Source organism: Peromyscus maniculatus, chromosome 2 (assembly GCF_049852395.1).
Source record: "Peromyscus maniculatus bairdii isolate BWxNUB_F1_BW_parent chromosome 2, HU_Pman_BW_mat_3.1, whole genome shotgun sequence".
Lineage (NCBI taxonomy): Eukaryota > Metazoa > Chordata > Mammalia > Rodentia > Cricetidae > Peromyscus > Peromyscus maniculatus.
In genome coordinates, this window is record NC_134853.1 from 121,819,327 (window position 1) to 121,841,481 (window position 22,155).

General features: G+C 44.4%; 1 protein-coding gene across 4 annotated transcripts in view; it reads right to left on the bottom strand.

Moving 5' to 3' along the window:
* Window positions 1–22,155, bottom strand: part of Jak1 (Janus kinase 1) — a 120,895-nt gene that overhangs the window by 66,363 nt on the left and 32,377 nt on the right. Inside the window, exons 1-2 of one of the 4 annotated variants that reach the window (XM_076564565.1) lie at window positions 6,596–6,699; window positions 6,230–6,297 (exon numbers count right to left, since the gene is read on the bottom strand). The exons of 2 other annotated variants lie outside the window; for them this stretch is intronic. The gene's annotated coding sequence lies outside the window, so the exon portion shown is untranslated. Of the gene's footprint in view, window positions 1–6,229; window positions 6,298–6,595; window positions 6,700–22,003; window positions 22,145–22,155 lie in introns of those variants that run through there. One more of the 4 variants, XM_076564566.1, reaches the window with a different exon arrangement.

Genomic DNA, 22,155 nt, shown 5'->3' on the forward strand with positions numbered 1-22,155 from the left:
TAGAATGGAAACAGCTCTTCATGAAAGCAATGGACAGTCCTGAAAAGTGAAGTCTTCAGCCTTTGAAGATGTATCAAAAGTGACTGTTCCGGCATGTAGTTTGGGACTTTCCTAATTGACTGGCTGCAGAGAAACTGTTTCAAAAACAACCCTGCATCACAACTGTTTCCCACTCGAGCAAATCCACCGTGTAAGGTAAAAACAGGCTTCCCCTCAGATACCCTGGACAGTGGGGTGGACAGACAGATGATGGAATGTACAAATTGGAATACTTCAAAGTGAAGTTGAATCCTAATTATGCTGGGAAATTAGACTTAAAGGGGAATGCCCTGCCCATGGCAGATTTCAAAAACAACAAAGAGGAAGTCAATTGCCACAGGCTCACTTAGCATTAGGACTCAGTTGTTGTAGAGTATTATTTTAACTAGGCACCAAAATGTACCAGGCTTTTTTTTCTTTTGGGCCACCATGCAGCTCCCAAATCATGACACAGAGACTTATTAGTTTTGAATGCTCAGCCTAGCTTAGGCTCGTTTCTAGCTAGCTCTTTTAACTTAACCTGTTTCTCTTTATTTACTTTTTGCTTCGGGGCTTATTCCCTTTCTTCTGTATCGATTACATTCACTGATTCTCTATTCTGGCTGGCTGGTGTCTGCCTGGCTTCTGGCTCCAGGCGTGACCCTCATTCTCTCCTGCTCCTCTCTCAAGTCTAGATTTCTCCTATTTATTCTCTCTGCCCGCCAGCCCCACCTATCCTTTCTCTGCCTAGCTAATGGCCATTCATCTTTTTATTAAACCTAACAGGTGCCTTAGGCAGGCAAGGTGAAACAAATGCAACACATCTTTTCATAATTAAACAAATGCAGCATAAACAAAAGTAACACACCTTTATACAGTTAAAGTAGTATCCCTCAGCATAAACAAATGTAACACATCTTTGTCCAGTTAAAATAATATTCCACAACACTCAGTTTCATTCCAATAATTTTTACATGCCTACTGTGTGCGGACTGATGATATTTTGCATTGAACTGAAGTGCTATGGAAGCAGAACCAATCCTGTAATTCTAGGTAAGTGTGGATAAGGCAAGGTTCCACGAGGAAAATATCATGGGGCTGATATGAACAGAAAAATAATAGATATTAAACAGAAAAAAATAGATCAGACTGGAGATAATATATTTCAGGCAAAAGTTAAGAGGATGTGTGCAGAATCACACACTCAAGAGCACAAAAGTCCCTCTATGAAGTGCAGAGCAATGGGTCCATATGGGAGCACTAGGGTCCATAAGGGAGTGGTGTCCAGAAACAGAGCTATAGCAGTGAGAAAGCGGCGGCCAGAGTGGACTCTCAATCATGCTGAGAAAACAATGTTATAAATAAAGGCTGGAGATGGTCACTGAATAGTGACTTTAAGAAACGTTCATATTTACAGATCATTTAGGAAGATGGAAAACAAAAACAACAGTCCAAATAAATGCTACTGAGCTGGGTGCCCATTAGACTAAATGGTTGTGCTGTCTTCTGTTCCTGTCAGGATCGTTGCACACAGAACTCACAGCAGTTTGGGTTACCTGCAGAAAACCAAACCCGTCAACACTCCAGCATGAATGGAGGAGGGGCTCATAAGGCCCCACCCCAGCTGAGGAGCTATTGGCATCTATGGCTGCTGGTGAAGAAAACAGCAATTTTCTTTGGGGCTGTAGCTCTTGGTCGATTACCCACGGTCCAGTAGATGGTCCTGAACCCTTGCACGTACAGACAGCACTAAGTGGACTCAGTGAGTTATAGACAAATTTTAAATGATATGAAGATGGGAGAAGGAGGAGGAGATGTGATGAGGGGGGGTCCAGGGGGAGAGGAAAGGAGAGGATGGATATGATCAAGATACATTGTGTATATACATGTATGAAATGGTCAAAGAATAAACAAAAATTTTTTAAAGAAAGCAATTGGGTGGGGTTGGAGAGAAGGCTCAGCAGTTAACAGCACTTGCTGTTCCAGAGGACCCAAGTTCAGTCCCCAGCTCTCACATGGTGGCTCACGACCATCCATGACTCCAGTTCTAGGGGATTCAACACCCTCATCTGACTTCTGCAGGCTTATATACACATGCTGGCAAAACACTCATATACATAAAATAGATAAATCCTCTTAAGATTTTTAAGAAATTAAGCTGAACCGAACGTTTATGAATCCTCAGACAATGAGCCAGGCACTCGAGAGTCAAAGATAAACAGAATTAACTCAGTGTCTTACACAAAGTGAAGTCTAACTAAAGAGACGGGAACGGCAACCATTCTAATAGGGTAACCAGAGGTGGGAGGGAGGAAAAGGCTTAAGTTAAACAATGAAATGCTTCTGCTGTTAGACACTCCAACAACTAACAAAGTTAGTCCTAAAGTCCTGGACTAATGTAGAAATAAACAGTTGGGAGACAATACTCATCCCAAGAAAACAAGGAAAAAATGTCTGCACAGATATATTTAAAATATAGCTGTAATAATTAAGTGGTCTTTTCTGAACACACCATACAGCACAAGACTATAATCACTTCTAAGTTGAATTCTATTAAAGGCTAGCCTAGGCTACCAAAAAAAAAAAATTCTCACCTAAGTTTGTATCCCACTTAGCAGCAATGTGATTTTTGAGCCAATTCTTTCCCCCTGCCTCTTTTCATTGGGAAGTGAAAACGAGCACATCTCCATCTATTTGTAGGACTGAGAGTAAATGAGTCAAGATCCCTGGTTAAACGACAGGAAACACCAGTCTCCACTAGTCCCTGAAACCCCGCTAAAACAGAAGTTATTTATTTGAAGTAGTTATGTAAACTAGCAGAGTAAGGCTTTTTTATTTAAGGAGCAAATCCACAAGTTGGTGATGGGAAGAGGACAGGTGAAACTGTGCTAGCATTTGGAAGCAAGAAAATGGATGTGTGGGGAAAGGACTTAACGAGCCCAGGAGACCAGAAGTCCAGGCTGACAAGGGCAAAAACAAACAAGCAAGCCAATGTCAGCAGCGAGGCCTCAGCGTGCACACTGGGAGTGCCCTCTCCAGAACTCCGGTGACAAGTGAAGAAGAGGAGAAGCCTCTAAGAAAACACTATTTCCCAGTCTGTCTGTCCTGACAAGTTTAGACCAGCACTTTCCCACATACTCCTCCACAATAATGGAAATGTTCTGTGGCTAACCTACCTGACATGGTAGCCACTGAGCACTGAAAATGTGGCTACTGGCCCAAAGACCTGACTTATAAATACTAGGAAATTCAAAATGAAATGAGGGTTGAGGGTGTCCCTGAAGCATGTGTTTAACATGAACAATGCCCGCAGTTCAAGCATTAATACCAAAACAAACAAAGTTAAATGATGGCCATGTGGCCAGTAGCTGTGGCTTGATCATAATGGGTCTGGAGGCTTCTTTTCTGAGAAAGATACAGAGACAAGAGATGCCAGGCGAGCCAGAGGAACCTCAAGCACATCAAATGTCTGTGCATACACTCTGGGTGCTGCCCTCATCAAGGTAACCCTCAGTATGGTCTCAAAGATGTGGCAGCCATCACCCAACTCTAGAAACTGGAGGAAAGTGACCATCTCACCAGAAGAGACAGACCTCGGCATATAACAGCTAACTGTTCAATCCAGTCACCCAGGAAAGTTCAAAGTTCAGAAGCCACAGCCACAAGCTCACCACCCAGCCCTAACAAACATTTCAAGTGAACAGCTGTCTACAGAAAGTCTCCAGTGCAGACAGAGAGAAAGGCGACTCCTCACTGTGAGCAAAGCCTCCACAGAAGTGTGTGAAACTCTTCCAAAAGAGAAAAGAAAAATTACCAAGAAGGAAAAAGCAGTTTCTTAAGTTACATTTCAGAGAACAAAGCAACCACTAAAAAGGGGGGGGGGGGTGAAAAGGCAAGCTGGAAAGGGGCCTTATGGAACTTTCTAAATTGATGTTCTGTTTTGTACACAACTGTCAAAATGGAGCACAACCACTTGGGTTTGTACACTCTAGTGCACACAGGTTATACCTTAATTTTTATAAGCTTAACTGAAAAGTTTAAGTCAAGGTTTGGCCTTGAACAGTTTGAAAAGAGACAAGGAAATCCTTTCAAGAAGACCAGTCCAGACAGTGACAAATCTGAGTTCCCAAAGGAGAGACACAAGATGACAGAAGGTAGAAAATCCTCAGCAAAACCAAGCAAGAACAAGCTCCCGGAACAGAAGGCCACAGCGGCGGGAAGGGGAAGGCTGGCACAGAGGGGCAGACAGCCCCCGGTCTGGGCTTTCCTGAGAATCCCAGAACCCTGGGAACGGAAAGACTGTGATCTTCCTATGGAGAATAAAGCACATCACAGGCCGAAATCAAGATGTTAAAACACTTATAGGCCTTAAAACAGCCGCACTGAAGAGAAGACAAGGACACCATCATCCAGTGCTCTCCAAATTCTCAAGGTAAAATTTCCAACCTAAAAGTTTATAATCAACCGAATCACCAATACCCCTAGTTATTGAGTTTCTCAAAATAATTTGAGGGAATCAAGGGATAGTTATTGAGTATCTCAAAATAATTTACCAAGAAGCTAATAAGTGCTGGGCAGTGGTGGCGCACGCCTTTAATCCCAGCACTTGGGAGACAGAGCCAGGCGGATCTCTGTGAGTTCAAGGCCAGCCTGGACTACCAAGTGAGTTCCAGGAAAGGCGCAAAGCTACACAGAGAAACCCTGTCTCGAAAACAAAAAAGGAAAGAAAGAAAGAAAGAAAGGGAGGGAGGGAGGGAGGGAGGGAGGGAGGGAGGGAGGGAAAGAGAGAGAGAGAGAGAGAGAGAGAGAGAGAGAGAGAGAGAGAAGAGAGAGAAAGAGAGAGAAAGAAAGAAAGAAAGAAAGAAAGAAAGAAAGAAAGAAAGAAAGAAAGAAAGAAAGAAAGAAAGAAAGAAAGAAAGAAAGAAAAGAAAAGAAAAGAAAAGAAACTAATAAACTAATAAGCAACCAGAGTCAATACAAGAAATGACCAAGCAAGAGGGAATATAGCAATTGCTCACTGGCGGCCATAACCAGTCCACACTTAGGACACTGGTGTGTGTGTGTGTGTGTGTGTGTGTGTGTGTGTGTGTGTGTGTGTGTGTGTGTGTGTGTGTGTGACAGAGACAGAGAGAGACAGAGAGAGACAGAGAGAGACAGAGCGAGAGCCAAGCATGGTAATACACATGTATTCCCAGCACTTAGGAGGCTGAAGCAGAGGACCAAGAATTCATAACCAGCCTGGGCTACATAAGACTCTGAAAGAATGGGGTAAGGAGAGTGTTATGTTGAAGGCTGTCATCAACAAGATCCTTACAGACTGTATCATGGGCCCAAAGGTCTAGGTAGCTCTAGGCCACATTCCTAACTAAATAAGCCCATTCTTTATTATATTTGAGAGTATCAGGGCTCTAGTTCTCCTCCCCATGCCTATTCTCTGACTCTGCAAAGAACATTTTACAGAAGCATTGGCTCTGGCCTATGATGGAGAGTTGGACAAAAGCCAAGACTCTCCTTGACTAGACACCTTCCCCAACTCCAAACAGCTGAACTGCTACAGCCTTCCAGGCACTCTAACTCTGAAGAGCCCTGTCTCCATAACTACCTCATTAAAAGGCCCCTTCGTCAAGTCTGATCACATACTGGATACTGACTTTCATCAGGGGCATGATGGTCTAGGAGCCTCTATCCAGCAAGGGCACACAGTCCTTTCCTTACACCCTGGCTTGCCCTTGCTTAAGAAAGGAAATGACTAACGCAAAAGGGGTGTGGCTGCTCCCTGAGGGAATGGGAAAGAGAGGGTACCTGGTGACTTCCTAAGATACCGGCAACATCCTTTTGCTTACTCAGACTGGTGGACATGTGGGTATTTCTCTTTAATTGTACATTTATACTTCAAGTAATTTTCTGTGGGTTGATATATTTTTCAAATTTTAAAAACTCCCTTCCAACTGGACATAGTGGCATAACTTATAATTCCAGCACTAGGAAGGCTGAGACAGGAGGATTATGAATCCAAGGCTAGTTTGGGCTACAAAGTGAGGCCCTGTCTCAAACAAAAAAGCATAAAATAGATTCCTATAACAAAGCCCTCTCCCAAAGAGATTAACGAGGTGATATAGTTAAAGCCCTGACGAAATGGAATCCATAAACAGACACACCTCAACATCAATCACCTCATCCTCTCCAGTTACAAAACACTGTGTTCACTTACAGGTGGTCTCAAACCTTCTAAAGCTCTGATGAGGCAGTTTGTCCTTCGTCAGTGACAGTGTGTGCTTCCTAGGACAAGTTGAGAACAGAAATACAAAAACAGCATTACTTTTCCTAATGATGTTTCCCTCTTCCAGTCTTTAATTGCCTCCTAAGCAAACGGGGATAGGGTCTGACTAATAATACACTGTCTCGGGAGAATTCTCACTGGGGTCCTGTTCCATTGAGGGGGGGGGGAGAAGGGGGAGGGGAGAGCACAGGAGAAAAAGAAGGTGAATACAAAGGACCTCCATGATTAGCAGAAAAGTAGCCCTATGAGACCAGACCAGGACGTCCCCCTCTCTACGGAACCTGAGGTCTTCCCTACCTGGCCACCATGGAATACTTCACCAGCACCCAGGGCTCTATGTCCTCTTCCCCTCCAACAGGGTAGCCACCAGCAACACCATCCAGATGAAGGTATGACAAGATCTTAGGTAAGTGAAAAAAGTCTTAATCTTATGGTATTGGAGAGGCTGGAAACATTGTACAGTTTGCAGATTATGTCCTGGAAAATGTACAGCTTAAGAAGATACAGAATGGATCTGAACTGTCCACCACAGCAGCAGATGATTCACACGCTGAAACCTGGCTGGCTGCCTGTGGAGTCGGACCTTGTATCGTCTGAGCCTTCTCCCAGCTGGCTCTGATGAGCACAAAGGGCCTGCGCTTTACTACCTGGACTACGTGGACTACGTGACAGCCTCCCTGACTTTCAGTATCCCTGACTACACACCAGCCAACTCACTTGAGGACAGTGGGACCTCTAAGGGACTGTCTACAGGAGCTGAAGAAGAGCTTCATCTTTGTCACTAACAAAAGTGGCATCCGTAGCCTGGAGAACATTTCCTTCTCTAGCATGGCCCCCCTCCCACTTGCCAGGGAACATTTTTTTGAAGGGCTCTTTTCATTTTTTTTCTACTCCTTTGGTGAGCACTCTTGCTACGCAGTTAATTCAAAATAAAGCTGAATATAGATAAACTGAAAGAAAAGTAGCTAGTTCCATATGCAAAATTCATTGTGATATTTCCTGATTAACTGAGCCAAGCAAAACTCTTGGGCAAAAGAGGAGGTGTGCTACCAAGGATAATCGTTGAAAAGTATTTACAAGTCTGAAAATGACTAAACCAGACTTTAAATAAAGTATAACTTAGGTGGAACAGTGACCGTGGGGGGCCTTCTTGTCCAGCACTGACTCTTGGTGGGCCTGCCTCCTGGGCAGGGAGCAGATGCCCAAGGAGTTCTAACCTTGTCCACACCTGTCTGCTCTGGCTCTGGGTAGGTCAGGCAAGCGCAGTGACCTCCAGTTTGCCCCCCTGGTGGCAACTGTGAAACCGGTGGACAGAATAAACAACCGTGACACTCCCTGCAGGTCAGCAGGAGTGCATTAGCACGCTGCATTCTGATCCGTGAGGAGGAACTGCCGGAGCAGAACACAGACCTATCCAATGCAAAACTGTCTCTAATCTCCTGCTGGGAAGGAAATTAAGGTACTTTTACACAGTTTTAGTTCTGAAAGCTTTTTATTAATACTATGCTTTAAAATGGTTAAACATATCCAGTGACTTCTTTTAACCTGAGGACTTCTAAAGGCAAGGAAAATAATTTAAGTTGAACCTATGCCCACTTCTATTATGATTCCAATGTTTAAAAGTAACTCATAAATGTATATGACTCACACATCTGAACACAATGAGACAGTCCTTTATCAGTTCATCTTCTGCTGCCAGTAATCCCACCTTATGAAGTGCCAAAGCTCTTAATAAGTATGGCTCCTTTCTGGCTACACTCCAGAAACTGGCACAGGGCTGCTGCAGGAAGGAAAGCAGCCTAAAAGAAGATTCCTGGGCTTTGGACTATAAGGCCCCAAGTCAAAAATGCGCCTTCTTCACATCTCCAGAAGCAGTGGCTCAGACCTCAGACACCTGAACCGCATTAGCTACCCTCCAGCTCGGGTGGCCCTTTGATAGCTCTGAAGCGCCTTTACATCTGTTAACTAAATTGATTCCCAGCAACCTGTTACAGTGTTCAGGAGTGCTCCTGTACTGAGGTTCAGAGGAAGAAACAGGGGTTCCAACTTCAATGACGTGTCAAGCAGCAGGCAAATGCTGAGAAGTGTCCATTTCTGACCAAACTGGTTTGTGGTCTGAAATAGAGTTAGGGTAGGGGTACGGTGCAGGGCAGAGTGCTTAAAACCTAACCTTCTGGCATTTTTTGATTTTTTACTAAGAGAAGGAGTTCAACCTTTCAAAAGCACAGTGGCTTCCCTGTCCCTTTCACATCTCCTCAGTGCCCTGGGCTGGTGGACGGAGGACTCCTTTCAAAGAAAGCATCAGCTCTAACAAGCGGACACCGTGGAGTAGGGTGGCTCAGCACTCTAACCCAGCACTTGGCAGACCGAGGTGGAAGAATTACTAGGTTCAAGCCAGCATGGCCACCTTGTAAATTCAAAGCTAGGCTAGCCTTCACAGTGAGACCCTGCCTGAAGAAGAAAAAAAAAAAAGTCACGGGCTGAGCAGACGGCTTAACAGGTAGGTGGTTACTCTTTGAGTCTGGGGACCTGAGCTGAGATCTCCAGCACCCAGTCAGGCTTGGCTACAGCTCAGACGTAGGACATGGGGCCAAGCAGACCCCAGGGCTCACAGGCCAGTCAGTCAAGCCAAAATGGTGAGATCTAGGCTCAGTGAGAGACTGTTTCTCACAAACTGAGGTGGAGAATGGAGAGTGGTTCAAGAACACAGCCTGGTATTAGCTTCTGACTTCCACGTGTGCCCTCTTCCCTGACACAGACCCCAAAGACAAAGGGGGGAGGGAAGGAGAGGAAGATGAGGAGGAAAGCGAACAGCAAACTGGGGGCAGGGAAGAATCAAGCCAGCACCTAAGAAAAATACCACCACTCTCTTGCTCCAATCTCACACAAATCTAGGGAGTAAACCCTGTCTGTTTCCAAAAGGAAGAATGAGAGTCACAACTGGAACAAGACGCCATGACAGCTCTATGGCCAAATCCAATGCAGCCACCTCCTGTCACCTTTCTCCAGCTCAGCAGTCAGGACAGAAGCCTAGAGAGAGATGAGCAAGACAGAAAGACCAGGTTGCAGAGGTGTCAGACAGGGGAGACAGCCTACCCATGAGAACTGACACCAACTGCACCCTCTCCTGTTGGGGAATATTATTTTAAGGTGTGTTATTTTTGTTTATGTTGTATTTGTTAAACTCTGTGATGCTGTGATGCTGTGCCTGTCTAAAACACCTGATGGTCTAATAAAGAAATGAATGGCCAATAGCAAAGCAGAAGAAAGGATAGGCGGGGCTGGCAGGCAGAGAGAACATGTATAAGGGGAAATCTGGAAAAAGAAAGGAAATACCCAGAGAAAGAGAAGGACTCCAGGGACCAGATACCCAGCTGCGGTGGTATTGTGTTCCCCAAAATATTGTGTACTCTAATAAATTTATCTGGGGTCAGAGAACAGACAGCCACTAGATACAAAGGCTAGAAAATGGTGGCACTCACACCTTTAATCCTAGCATTCCAGAGATAGAAATCCCCCTGGATCTCTGTGAGTTCAAGGCCACATTGGAAATAGCCAAGCATGGTGACACACGCCTTTAATCCCAGAAAGCCAGCATTTAATCCCAGGGAGTGGTGGTAGAAAGCAGAAAGATATATAAGGCGTGAGGACCAGAAACTAGAAGCTTTTGGCTGGTTAGGCATTTGGCTGGTTAAGCATTCAGCTGGTTAAGCTTTCAGGCTTTGGAGCAACACAGTTCAGCTGAGATTCATTGGGATGAGGACACAGAAGCTTCCAGTCTGAGGAAACAGGACCAGCTGAGGAATTGGCAAGGTGAGATAGCTGTGGCTTGTTCTGTCTCTCTGATCTACCAGCATGGACCCCAATAACTCGCCTCAGGTTTGATTTTATTAATAAGAACTTTTAAGATTCCTGCTACACCCAGCTATATAGCAAGCCACAGAATAAGGGTAAGACTTACAGAAGTAAGAGAATGGGAAAAGCTCAGAGGCAAAAGGAAGACTCGATAATTTAAAGTTAAATAAAGCTGGCAAGCAACAAGCCACGCTAAGGTCAGACATTTGTAATTAAGAATAAGCCTCTGTGTATGATTTATTTGAGAGCTAGGTAGCAGGGCCCCCAAAAGAGCAAAAACAAACAACAACATCCTCCCATGCCTAAGAAGATAATTCTTGACATGCGCCCTCAAACAGAAATCACTGGCTCCAGCCAAAGGAGTCGGTGCAGCCAGGAAGATCACATAATTAGATTGAATAAGCAGCAAAGAGCAGAACAGCTCCAGCCTTTTCTCCAGAGGTAAACCCTGAGCCATTCCACAGTCCTTCCAAGAGACACAGCTGGCCGCAGCCCCTTCAGGCACAACAATGCTCTAAGGCATTGAAAGGTGATATTAGGTTCCTCATTTGGTCGGTTCTAAGAAAAAAAATATAAAAACAAACCTTACCATAAAATATTCTGCCCACTTAGCTACTTGAGAACCAGGAACAAGATTGTTCCTCTACTGCAGTGGCCCTCAGCCTTCCTAACACTGTGACCCTTTAATACAGTCCCTTGTGTGGTGGTGACCCCAACCATAAAATTATTTCCTTGCTACTTCATAACTGTAATTTTGCTACTGTTATGAATCATAATGTAAATATCTGATATGCAGATGGTCTTAGGTGACCCCTGTGAAAGGGTCATTCAACCCCCCAAAGGGGTCATGACCCAAAGACTGAGAACCGCTGGCATACAGGATCAAGGTATTTCTCATTGAGTTAACCATTTCATTAGCAGCTACAACTGATAGTAGCTAAGATATGGAAATTTACTGTCTCTTTACCTTTAATTATACATAAAGAGCTGGAATCCCCTGTCTGTTTATCCAGCCAAGTTTACAAGAAGTCACAATGAGGGACTTTCCAAAGCCTCAGACAGAGCATAAAGGTCACTTATCTGTTCATCTCAGTTGACAAACAATTTCACAGCTGACTAGTAACAAAGCTGAGAGAGAGGAAGATCTCCCCTCCCTCCGCTCTTTAAGCACTCAGGATGAGTTAGGCTTTTAGTGGCCATGCTTGTCAAACGCTACTTTTAATAACTAAATTCCTAGAGAGCTGGAACTTTCTAGCCAGTCACTAAAACACGATCGGAAATCACTTGTCAAGTTTTAAAAACAAATCTCCCAGTCTTAGCTCAAATGAGGTCTACCTTATGATCTGGGTAGAAAACGGTGGGCGAACAAGACAATCAAGAATACCATCTCCAGGGAAAGGGGACCAAGCCTTCAAGAGTGGCAGTTGGCATCAATCAAGCTTGCTTTAAAGCCTACTCTGCCTACTCTGCTCTTCCGGGCTGTGTGGCCCAGGGCACTTGAGTTCTGAGGACTCATTTCCACATCTCTAGTACCAATTCCCCCTCATCCAACTATTGTCAAAGACCAAGCAGGGAGGAAACCATCCATTAGGTACTAAATAAAAGGTAGCTATTAACTATTATAAGTGTAAATTTGGAAGGCAAAACATTGCTTGGGTAACGACAGCATGGACATTCACGGTAGGCAAGAGCTTTTTTACACTCCAGGCCCACGCCTTCTCGCCTATTCCTCCACATACTCCTAACAACTCCAGCCTGCAATGGAACACAACATAATCAGCATTTCAACCAACTCTTTCCCGTGTCAAGATCACCTGCAGCTAAGTTTAAAGCCTTGTGGAGAAACTTTCTCTGATTCTCTAAATTCCAATCTCACCACCTCTTGTTATTTTAGCTCACTGACAACGACATCAAGGAGCAAGGGGTGTGGTTCTGCACAGAGAGCTTGCCTACTGTGTGCAAGGCACAGGGTTCCACACCGACATCACCAAAAAGGAAAGTGGGTAATTACACCAGGACTACAGGTGAGTCCAGAATATCACTTCAGCAGAACTGCAGAGACTTGAAAAGGTAAAAACGGTGACTGGAGAAAGAACAGAAAACTGGAACTTGTTATACAGTACACCAGCATCCCCATCTTCTCCAAAGCAGCTCAGTTCAGCTCACAGGATGACCTAAGCCACAAAGGAGAGCCCCTGGCTTGAAGATATTCTGGCTTGGAGTTCGGTGACTAAGCACTGGGACCAATTCACATCCATGCAGGCCATCCTCTAAAACCATAAAAACCATCAGCTAAAAACAACTCTTCAATAAATAAGTTTAGAGCTAAGGTCACAAATGTCATGACTTAAATTCTGCCCACAACTTCTTAGCACTTGGCCACATCTAACTAATACAATCAATACATTAGACCAACGATCCCACTGGTCCCTCAACTCCTGTCTCCATTCCTGTAACACCCTCCCCTTTACTTCCCTGAAATGAAAATTAAATTTGTGCAATATATGCAAGGCATATAATTTCAAAGACACCAATAAAATTAACTATACAGGAGAGTTTAACAAAAAGTATTAAGAATATGTATCCCTCTATCTGCTCTGCCATGAGTACACTAGAAGACATAATGAAGTCTCTCACTTTCAGCAACAGTAGAATAACCATGAATGTAATTGTAATACAGCAGACAGATCCTGGCATGTTCTTTTTGATAACAAAAATACAATTATTTACAAAAATATCCAATAGCTTTTAGCAGAGTTACAAGCAAAATAACATGAAATTTATAGAGTATATTCACTCATACATTCCCAGAATTTTTTAAGTACATCAAAATGGCACAAAATTGCTTTATATAAAATGGAATTAGGCTCAAAAATTGTAAACAGGAATTTTTCCTTGCAAGAATGTTTGAAGAGATATTGAATAGTGATGGAAGCTGATGGAAGGCTTCCTTTCACAGGGCTGTCCCGTGTACATTACAGGATCCCTGGCATGCTCTCTCCGATTCCTGTGTCTGAATCCCACCAAGGGAACAAGGCCTGCACAACAGTCACTGTGCCAGCTCTGCCCGCTAGGACACCAAGTAGTCTTGTTGCCTTGAAGTTCTTGCAGTAACCTGAGGACTGCACTTGACCCCTAAGCAGGTGTTCAGTAGGTCTGAGAAACTGAGCAATAGTTCTTGCAAAGTCAGTGCTCTCAAGCAAAAGGGAGATGGCTTTTCTCAGATTAGAAAGTGGAAGTGTTGACATCTCACACTCAGAGACACTTTGCAGGCTGCTACTGTTCCCATCCAATAATGAACACCCAAGACCAGCTCAGCAAATACACAGGAGAGGTGGAAGATGATTGGGAGAACACAAAGGTCATGAAAACAATGTAAATTCTCCGCGCAAAACTATGATGGCAGATACGATGATAAGGATATAGTACGTGCTATGATATAGTCAGCCAAACACATGAACGTACGCCAAGAACAAACTAGTATCAGCAATGGACTTTGGATGATAGTTTCACAATAAAACAAACAAAAGTACACACTGTGGCATGGATTCTCTAAGCTTGGAAATGGCTTTAAAATCCACCCCAGAGTGACTCTAGTGAATCCTTCCGACTGACTAGGCTTCCTAATCTCAGTAATATGGGAGAAGACAATCAGTAAATTCAGAGACTTCCTCCAGTGGGGATGCAAGCTCTCTACCCTTGCAGCCAGGAGTCCCCACTACCACCATCTGGGCACCTGCTCTGCCTTGAGGCACACAGTGCTACTCACTTGACTCTCGAACAATGATAGGGCAAGATACTAATTCCTAGTTTTCAGGGGACTAAATGGGACCTAAATCCAAGGCTCATAGTCAAATACTAGGAAGAGAGCACAGATCTAGCTCCAAGTCTGTACCACACATCTGCAGACACCTATAAAAATTCCTGTCTGAAGGAGTAGTCACCAAGGTTTCTTCTACTCTAGTATACTTTGCCTGTATGTAAATCCCAGAAGTGGGCAGACACACAGAGAGTACATCAAATTTTAAAAATTAATTCATATTTTAAAAAAATCCTGTCTTCTGCTCAGCCAGAAGCACAGGGGACTTGAGAAAGCTCAGACTGGTCTTTATATCAAGCTGTGCACAGCAGGCTCATAAGTAGCCTAATGCATGAAGACAGAGGCTGCAGAATGGCGCCCAAGCACACTGGGTACTGGCCTCAGCCTGTCATCTTGGAGGTACTTTCTTTGCTCCTGCCTCCTAGACATGGCCAGTGGCTTGGTCCTCCATCCCTGTGTTCCAGCTCCTAAGCACACTGATATCTGCCCACTTATGGCCTGGCTCAGGAGAAGTGCCCTCCTACCAATATTCAGCTCCTCCCTCCAGTCTCCCTTGCCCACTCAGGCTGTTCCTAACTGCTCAAGAGGAAGAAGACCTACTGTGGAGCCCTCACAGCACTCTTTGTTCACATCTACCTTGAGCCCCTTCACCTTTGACACCACAGTGTCCTGTATGTGGCCCCTCCAGACATCATTAGGCCCCTAGTTACCTGACATCCCATACTGACTGCAACTACCAGACTCACAGTCTGCTCACTGAATGCTTGAGATGTCAGGTCAGCACTTGATATGAAATATCTTGTTTCATCTACATGCTATTTCCATTTTTCAGGTAAAGAAACCAAGGCCTGGTATGACCAGCCTCCATAGGTACATAGCCTTCACCCTCTCGGTTCATGCTAGCCATCTTGTGACCTTGACCTGAGTGTGGTCACCTGAGGAAGGGTTTTGTTTTGTCTTTTGCTTTTGAAGTACTGGGTATCGACTCCAGGAAGGTATGCTTGCTGAACAAACAAGCCCTCTCTCTACCACGAAGCTAAAGCTCGGACTCCTGTGCTTCCGTTTTAGGCCATCTGCCTGCCATTCTCACCATGGATCTTCATTCAGCCAAGGGCCAAGCATATGAGTTATCAATGCTCAATAAATACTTGTTGGATAGATAAATGTATAAATAAGTGAGATTCGAAAAGGTTTAGGAATATTCATAACATCATAAACATAAGTCAATAGAAAAGATGAACTTAAAACCTGGATTTGGCCCAAATTTACGCTCTTTATGGCCTACCATCCTACCTCCTCCTGCATTGGTGTTTAAGAAGTACCAGCAAAGCCGGACAGTGGTGGCGCACACCTTTAATCCCAACACTCGGGAGGCAGAGCCAGGTGGATATCTGCGAGTTCAAGGCCAGCCTGGTCTACAGAGCAAGATCCAGGACAGGCACCAAAACTACACAGAGAAACCCTGTCTCGAAAAAACAAAACAAAACAAAACAAAACAAACAAAAGGGTACCGCAAAAATAATAAACCATAAGATACCTACATTAACATGTGGATGGCCATTGCCACTATGAAAACAGTTGTCACCTTACAAAGTGCATTTTTCCTAGTTAAGTGAATTAGCAATCAATTCAAACATCTACTAGGCACCCATAGTAAGTAGATCCGTATGCCACCTACATACTGCAAAGCAACACATGGCAGGAAGGTAAAGGCAGGATCAGAACTACAGCCCAGGCAGACTGTACACTGCCAAGAATGTCCAATAGAGGGGTTGTGGTGATGGTAGCAGAAATCCAGCCAGCCCTCTATTAACCAAGCTTTATCTCTGGTGCAGACTGCCCTGCCCAGACAAGGCTCTGTTTCCTCATACTCACAAAAGCAGCATACACAACAGTAGTAGGGCCACTCTTGTTTCTTAAGATTAGGCTTTGACACTGTGGGATATTAACATAAAAGACTCCCTATTAAGAAACCAAGCCTACCTGTAAAGCTCCCGATACCCCTGAAACAGCCACTTGAGGGCAGAGCATTCTATACCAGGGAGGCTAATGACATACAAAACCAGGGAGGAGTACCCAGTCGGTTCACTGCATCAATCCAGCTTGCTTATCAGATGAGGTGCTATTACTCATCAAAGCAGAGGAACCTGAAAGTTTAGACCTGAATGAGAAAAATTCCAGATCATGGAATACCACCAAAGTGTAGGCTCAAGCCATTTACCGTAAAGCCAGTACCCCAATGTCTACAGAGTAGAGCAAACTGCGACACCCCAAGAGCACACATAAAAACCAAGAGCAGGTTGGCCGTCAAGTGTCCTTGCTTCTAGCAAGGAAGTCCTAACTGCTCAGCAGCAGAAGAAAAAATGTTAGCGAAGCATAGGTGTGTGTAATATGTAATGTGCAACATGAGGATATTCAACCTATATTCTGAGGAACTAAAGGGTTCTAGGTGCTATAGCTGTCTACATATGTATTCAAATGTCATTCTCAAGTATATATACTTCAATTTTTCAGATTAAATAAGCCTCTGCCGAATTAATTTTTATAGAGAAAAAATGTCCTCTGAAAATCACCTATATACCTACACACACCTTTCTGCAGACTCAAAACAAAGCTCTTCTCAGCAATCCTAAGCCTGTATCTGCATACTGTATTAATACATCACTGGACCTAAAGGAGGCTGGGTCTCTGTTCTTTCCCATCCAGCCTGCACTGCTCCTTTAAAATCGCTCCAGCGATATACTAGATGCTTGTAGCATGTTCAACCCACATGTCAGGCAAAGCTGACACATCTGCTGGTCTGTGCTCTTCTCACAGGGTACAGACAGTTATGCAACAACAGATGAATTTTCAACAAGTTGCACTGTAGTAAAGGGAGGGATCCATGCATCATCATCCATTTTGCATTCTGTGACAGAAAATGGAAGCATTTTCTAAATAATGTGATTCTCCTTTGAGAGCAAAGATTCCCCTATCCATCTTTCAGGCTTCTAGATCAATTTAAATTGAAGAGCATCCTTGAAAACTGCAAAGTAACTTATTAAACTATTCTTATAAGTAATTACTTATACATGCAAATCAGCCTCTTATATACTGCAACCAAAACTAAACTCCTAAGGTATTCTCAGAACTCATGCCAAAGTTCAGTGTTAATTAACACAACTTGACTGTCTGCACCCACCCCAATTTCTCCCCTGCACTGTCTCTTGACTATTTTCAGTAGGTATGGTTCTTAAGTCTGAGCACATAAACTTAACCTCACTGAGACTCTCATGAGGTGGTTCTATGGGAATGAAAATAGGACAAGACCATTCCTAGGTGTGGCTAAGGAGGAGGTTTTGACTGTAGATACAAGACAGTCAACAGCCAGAGGCATCTGGACGAGTCCAGAGCAGGGAGGAGGGTGTAGATTGAACATGGCCAGCAGGACAGACCAGGCCTTGAGAAGCGGGGTAGAGGCAAGAGAGGGGACCAGGAGTCAAGAGCGGAGGCAAGAGCCAAGAGAGCATGTGGCCGAAATGGCTGGGTTCAATAGGGAGAAAAAGCTGGGGAAAGGGAGGTGAAACTCAGGGCCTGAGAGGTTTAGGGTAGGGGGCTGGAGGAGAGAAGAACTGAGAGGAGCCAGAACTCTGTAACAGGTACTTAGGATGCTGAGAGCCTGGCAGCCGGCGTCTACTTTGACTCCATTCACTTCAACTCCTCAAAGACTACACTTCCTGGTGAAAGAGGGCCTAAACCCCACCCCACCCCACCCCAAAAAATACACGTTCCTGGCTGGTGAGATGGCTCAGCACGCAAAGGTACTTGTGCAAGCTGAGTTCACTACCCAGAAGCCATGGTGGAAGGGAGAACCAACGCCAGAAAGCTATCCTCTTCTCTCCACATGTATGCTGTACATGCACACACCCACACTCACATGCACATCAAGCACACACAGTTAGAACAAGCACAAAAGGTCTTTAAACTTTAAGTTCCCTTTCTGCCTGTCAGCAGTGAGGTTTCATATACCTAGAACAGGCACCTATACAGTGTGACTCAGCCAAGTCCCTACCTCCTATACCTACCAGGCAAAAACAAGAATCCACCTCACCCAGCCAGTATGGCACAAGGCTAAGTCCTAGGCCATTACCCCCGGGGGAGCTCAGGCCAATACTTAGGAAGCCCCTGTTCTTTAGCTTTACCAAGTGGCAGGAATTCCACACTCTCCCCACCCTCCCGCTGCTGTCTATTTCCACGGCTGTAGGGAGAGGTAAAGTTACCTGGAGACAAGCTGAACGAATCTGATAATGGAATAAAGTGCTAAAATTAGGCACGAGTGTTCCTCCCAGAAATGTTCCCTAAGAACACATAATATATTCACATAGAGATCCAGCTGTCTGGGTATTAATCATGTGTTGTTTATAATGGGGCTAAAATCCCCTGTAAACAGGGCTTGGAGAGATGACTCAGTAAGTAGTTAGGAGCACTTGCTACTCTTGCAGAGGACCTGAGATCACTGCCCAGCTCCCCTATCAGGTGACTCACAGCTAACTGTAACTCCAGCTCCAGGGATGACTCCTCTGAGCTCCAGAGGGGATAGCACTCTCTCTCCCTCTCCCTCCCTCCCTCCCTCTTAACTTCCACCTTAAAAAAAAAAAGACTAAAAGCAGCTAATTTTTTTTTAATAGACACTGGCTTTGAAGGTGGATATCCAGATAATCCACTCTAGAATAGTGTTAGCTGTACTATGTAATATTACCACATTGTGGATCCACTAATATTATCCACTACTTTGAGGCAGACATCGTCACATCACTTTATAAATAATAAAGTCAAGATTCATGAACAATTTAATACAAGGCTATTTACACAGCTAGTAAGTGCAAACTTCACTCACTTTGCACCAACAGGAGCTAATTAAGCCGGCATGACGCTACTACAGGCAGTCTGGGTGCTAAGTTTTTCCCAGCATTTATTTGGAAGGTTTGCAGAAGATGCAAAGACAGTGCAGAGCTGCTTAGCTATTTCCAATACTAATTAATGCTACTTTGGTTTTTAAATCTACACAATGGTGAACTCATTGGTCCACTATCAAACAATCCCCAAGGCATCTCTGATGACCCCTGACTACTCTGCCCTCCTACTACAACATCCCAAGGGCAAAGGAGAGAAAATCACCGCCTTAGTCAGGGCTACTATCGCTGTGATGAAACACCATCATCAAAAGCCAACGGGGGGGGGGGGGGGGGGGGGGAAGGGGAGGGTTTATTTCACTCACAGTTCCAAATAACAAAAGCAGTGAAGGCAGGAACTCAAGCAGGGCAGGAATCTGGAGCAGGAGCTGATGCAGAGATGAGAAAGGAGTGTTGCTTACTAGCTTGCTCCCCATTTCTTGCTCAGCCTGCTTTCTTACAGAATTCAGGACCACCAGCCCAAGGATGGCACCACCCACAATGAGCTGGGCCTTCCCCCACTGATCACTAATTAAAAAATACCCGATAGCTGGATATTATGGGAATATTTTCTCCATTGAGGTCCCCTCCTTTTAGATGACTCCAGCACTATCACCATGAACCAAAAGTTCTTTATCCAGGTAAAAGCCTTTTGGTTTTTTTGTTTTTGTTTTTGTTTTGGGGGACAGGGTTTCTCTATGTACCCTGGCTGACCTAGAATTCGCTTTGTAGACCAGGTTGACCTTGAACTCACTGAGATATGCCTGCTTCTGCCTCCCAAGTATCACTGCCTGGCCAGTTAGAAATCTTAAGCCATTGCTGATATAGCCTGCAGCCATGGAAAAACATAAATTTGTAAGTGTGTGTGAGTATGGTGTGTGTGTGGGGGGGGGGTGCCCTCTTGGGGGGAGGGGTGGTGTTTTCTACTTTTTGCAGTGCTAGTATTGAACCCCAGGTTTCACTCATGCTAATCAAGAATTCTATTTCTGGGCTATATCCCAAAATTTAAAATTTCTAAATAAGTACAGAACTCCAGGAAAACAAAAAATAAGGAAAGACAATAATGACAAGATAAATATAACTAAAACTACATCAATGTTAGCCATGCCAAAAATTTTTACTCATTCACCCAATGACACATAAAGTGGCTACCTCTGTGATCTCAATCTTACAAATAAGCAAACCAGATGCAAAGAAGCCAAGCTTCCTGAAATTCCCACAGCTAAGAAAACGCCCTCTTTTCCTGACATAGCAGAGCACAGAGTTCCCTTCCCCTCAGTGTGGCTTTGAACTTCTAGATTCTTAGATTCCAGGAAGCTATTTTTAGCAACAATAGTCACCATCCAGGTATCAAATGTGAACAATCTACAGCTCAGCAAAACCATTCCTGAGCACAGCAGTTTTCCAGCCAGCCCCTGAGAAGTCTTTGCTTCAACAAGATGATGCATTGTTCTCTGGGCAGGACTCCAGGGAAGTGAGTCTTCTGAGGATCTGCATACTGCCTACCAGCAGGCTCCCAGGCCCATCCACCTGACTTTTTCACAGTGCAGAAAACACCTGGGGCTGTCCTCTACCCTTCTCTTCCTCAGTGATGTGGGCAGTATGCTGATGCTGGCCCCTCCACAGGAACTTAATGAACAAGGCCTGCAGAAGGAACACTAGCCCAGGGGACCTTCATGCCACAACGGGATGGAGTTAGCACAAAACATCAGTGTATTTCGGGCATTGCAAAATACAATCTTGTCCTTTATCGAGCATGTTGAAGGAAGCTGAGCAAGGTAGTTAGCATATGCCTATAATCAGGAGGCTGAAAGAAGAAGATCATGAGTTCAAGGCCAGCCTGGACCACATACCAAGTTCCAGTCTACTGATGAAATTTCTCATATTAAATGCTATGAGTCAAAATTGATTTTGAAGTCTTAGAACACAGATTTAGATTACCTCAAATTACATGTTCCAACGAGGTAATAATTTCGTTAAGTTTTTATACTAACAAAGTCATAAATAAAGGCACCTTCAAATACGTTGGTAGGTATACCAAAAATGCAGGTTGTGTCCAAGGGAGAAATCTCTGCTCTAGGCCTTAGAAGCTATCAAGTGACAATCTTAGCTTCTGGGTTGGTGGAAGCTTGTGGTTTGTTAATATGTCCCAAAAGGTTTCACATGATAGTCACAAGGACGTTGGGTCAGACATAACACAGTGGTGGGCAACGAATACTGATTAAGGAGGCTAAAGATTGCCCAAGATAAACTGTATGTAGGCTCTGGACCTGCAACATTCCAATCTCCCCACAATCATTAATGTTCTAATCAGTGTAAGGTGTATCTTCTCTTCGGAATGCTAACTCCAAGACTACATGAAGACACTGTCTCAAAAAAAAAAAAAAAGAAAAAAAAAAAAGATGCACATACCACACTGCTCTAGAGACGGTCTGAATATAATATAAATACACATCCCCTCAAGACTGTCAACACAGGGGCCCTCTGGAATTAGGACACTTGTAGAATGTGACCTAAACACCATGAAGAAAGGTAAATGCTGACCAGAGCCCAGTAATGGATACAAGGAATGGAGGAGGCAGGAGGTACCCTACAAGGCACAGAACACATGGAGGAGAATGGGGACCAAAAGCAGGCCTGTTCCTGATCACCAGCAGGGCTCTGAAGAGGTTACTGGGTCCTCAAAAACAGTGAATAAATGGCACAGCGTGGGAAGCTGCTTACGGTGCCCCTGCTTTTCCAGGAGGGAAGCGAGGGCCAGGGAGCCACAGGGCAGCCGAGCAGCAAAGCACTGAGTCGTGTTCACAGTGGCAATACCTGGCATCCTGCAAACAGTGGCTGTGGTGACTCAGTAAGGCTGCAGAACGGCAAGGGAAAGCCACCGCTAACAGCGGAGTTGGCATTTTCATTTCAAAATAAGATGGGCCTGATCTCAGGTCAAGGATCTATCCATATATCCTCATCCTGACTGACACCCAGGCTCTGTTCTTTTGAGTCTTCTCAGAAAATATTCCCACCAATGGAACTAAGAATTCGGGTTCATCCTCCAACAGTCTATGTCAGAAATCTCACCTTTCCCCGTGAAGTCTCCTGACTTACCCAGGAAAACGCAGACACTCTCTTCTCTGTGTCTCCACAGAATGTGGCAAACACACATCCTGGTCACCACCTGACTCCTTAATGCTGTGGCTGTGTCCTCTTTGTCTCCCTTCCTCAAAGTGAGTAACCAGAATATGGTGCCTAAGGACAGA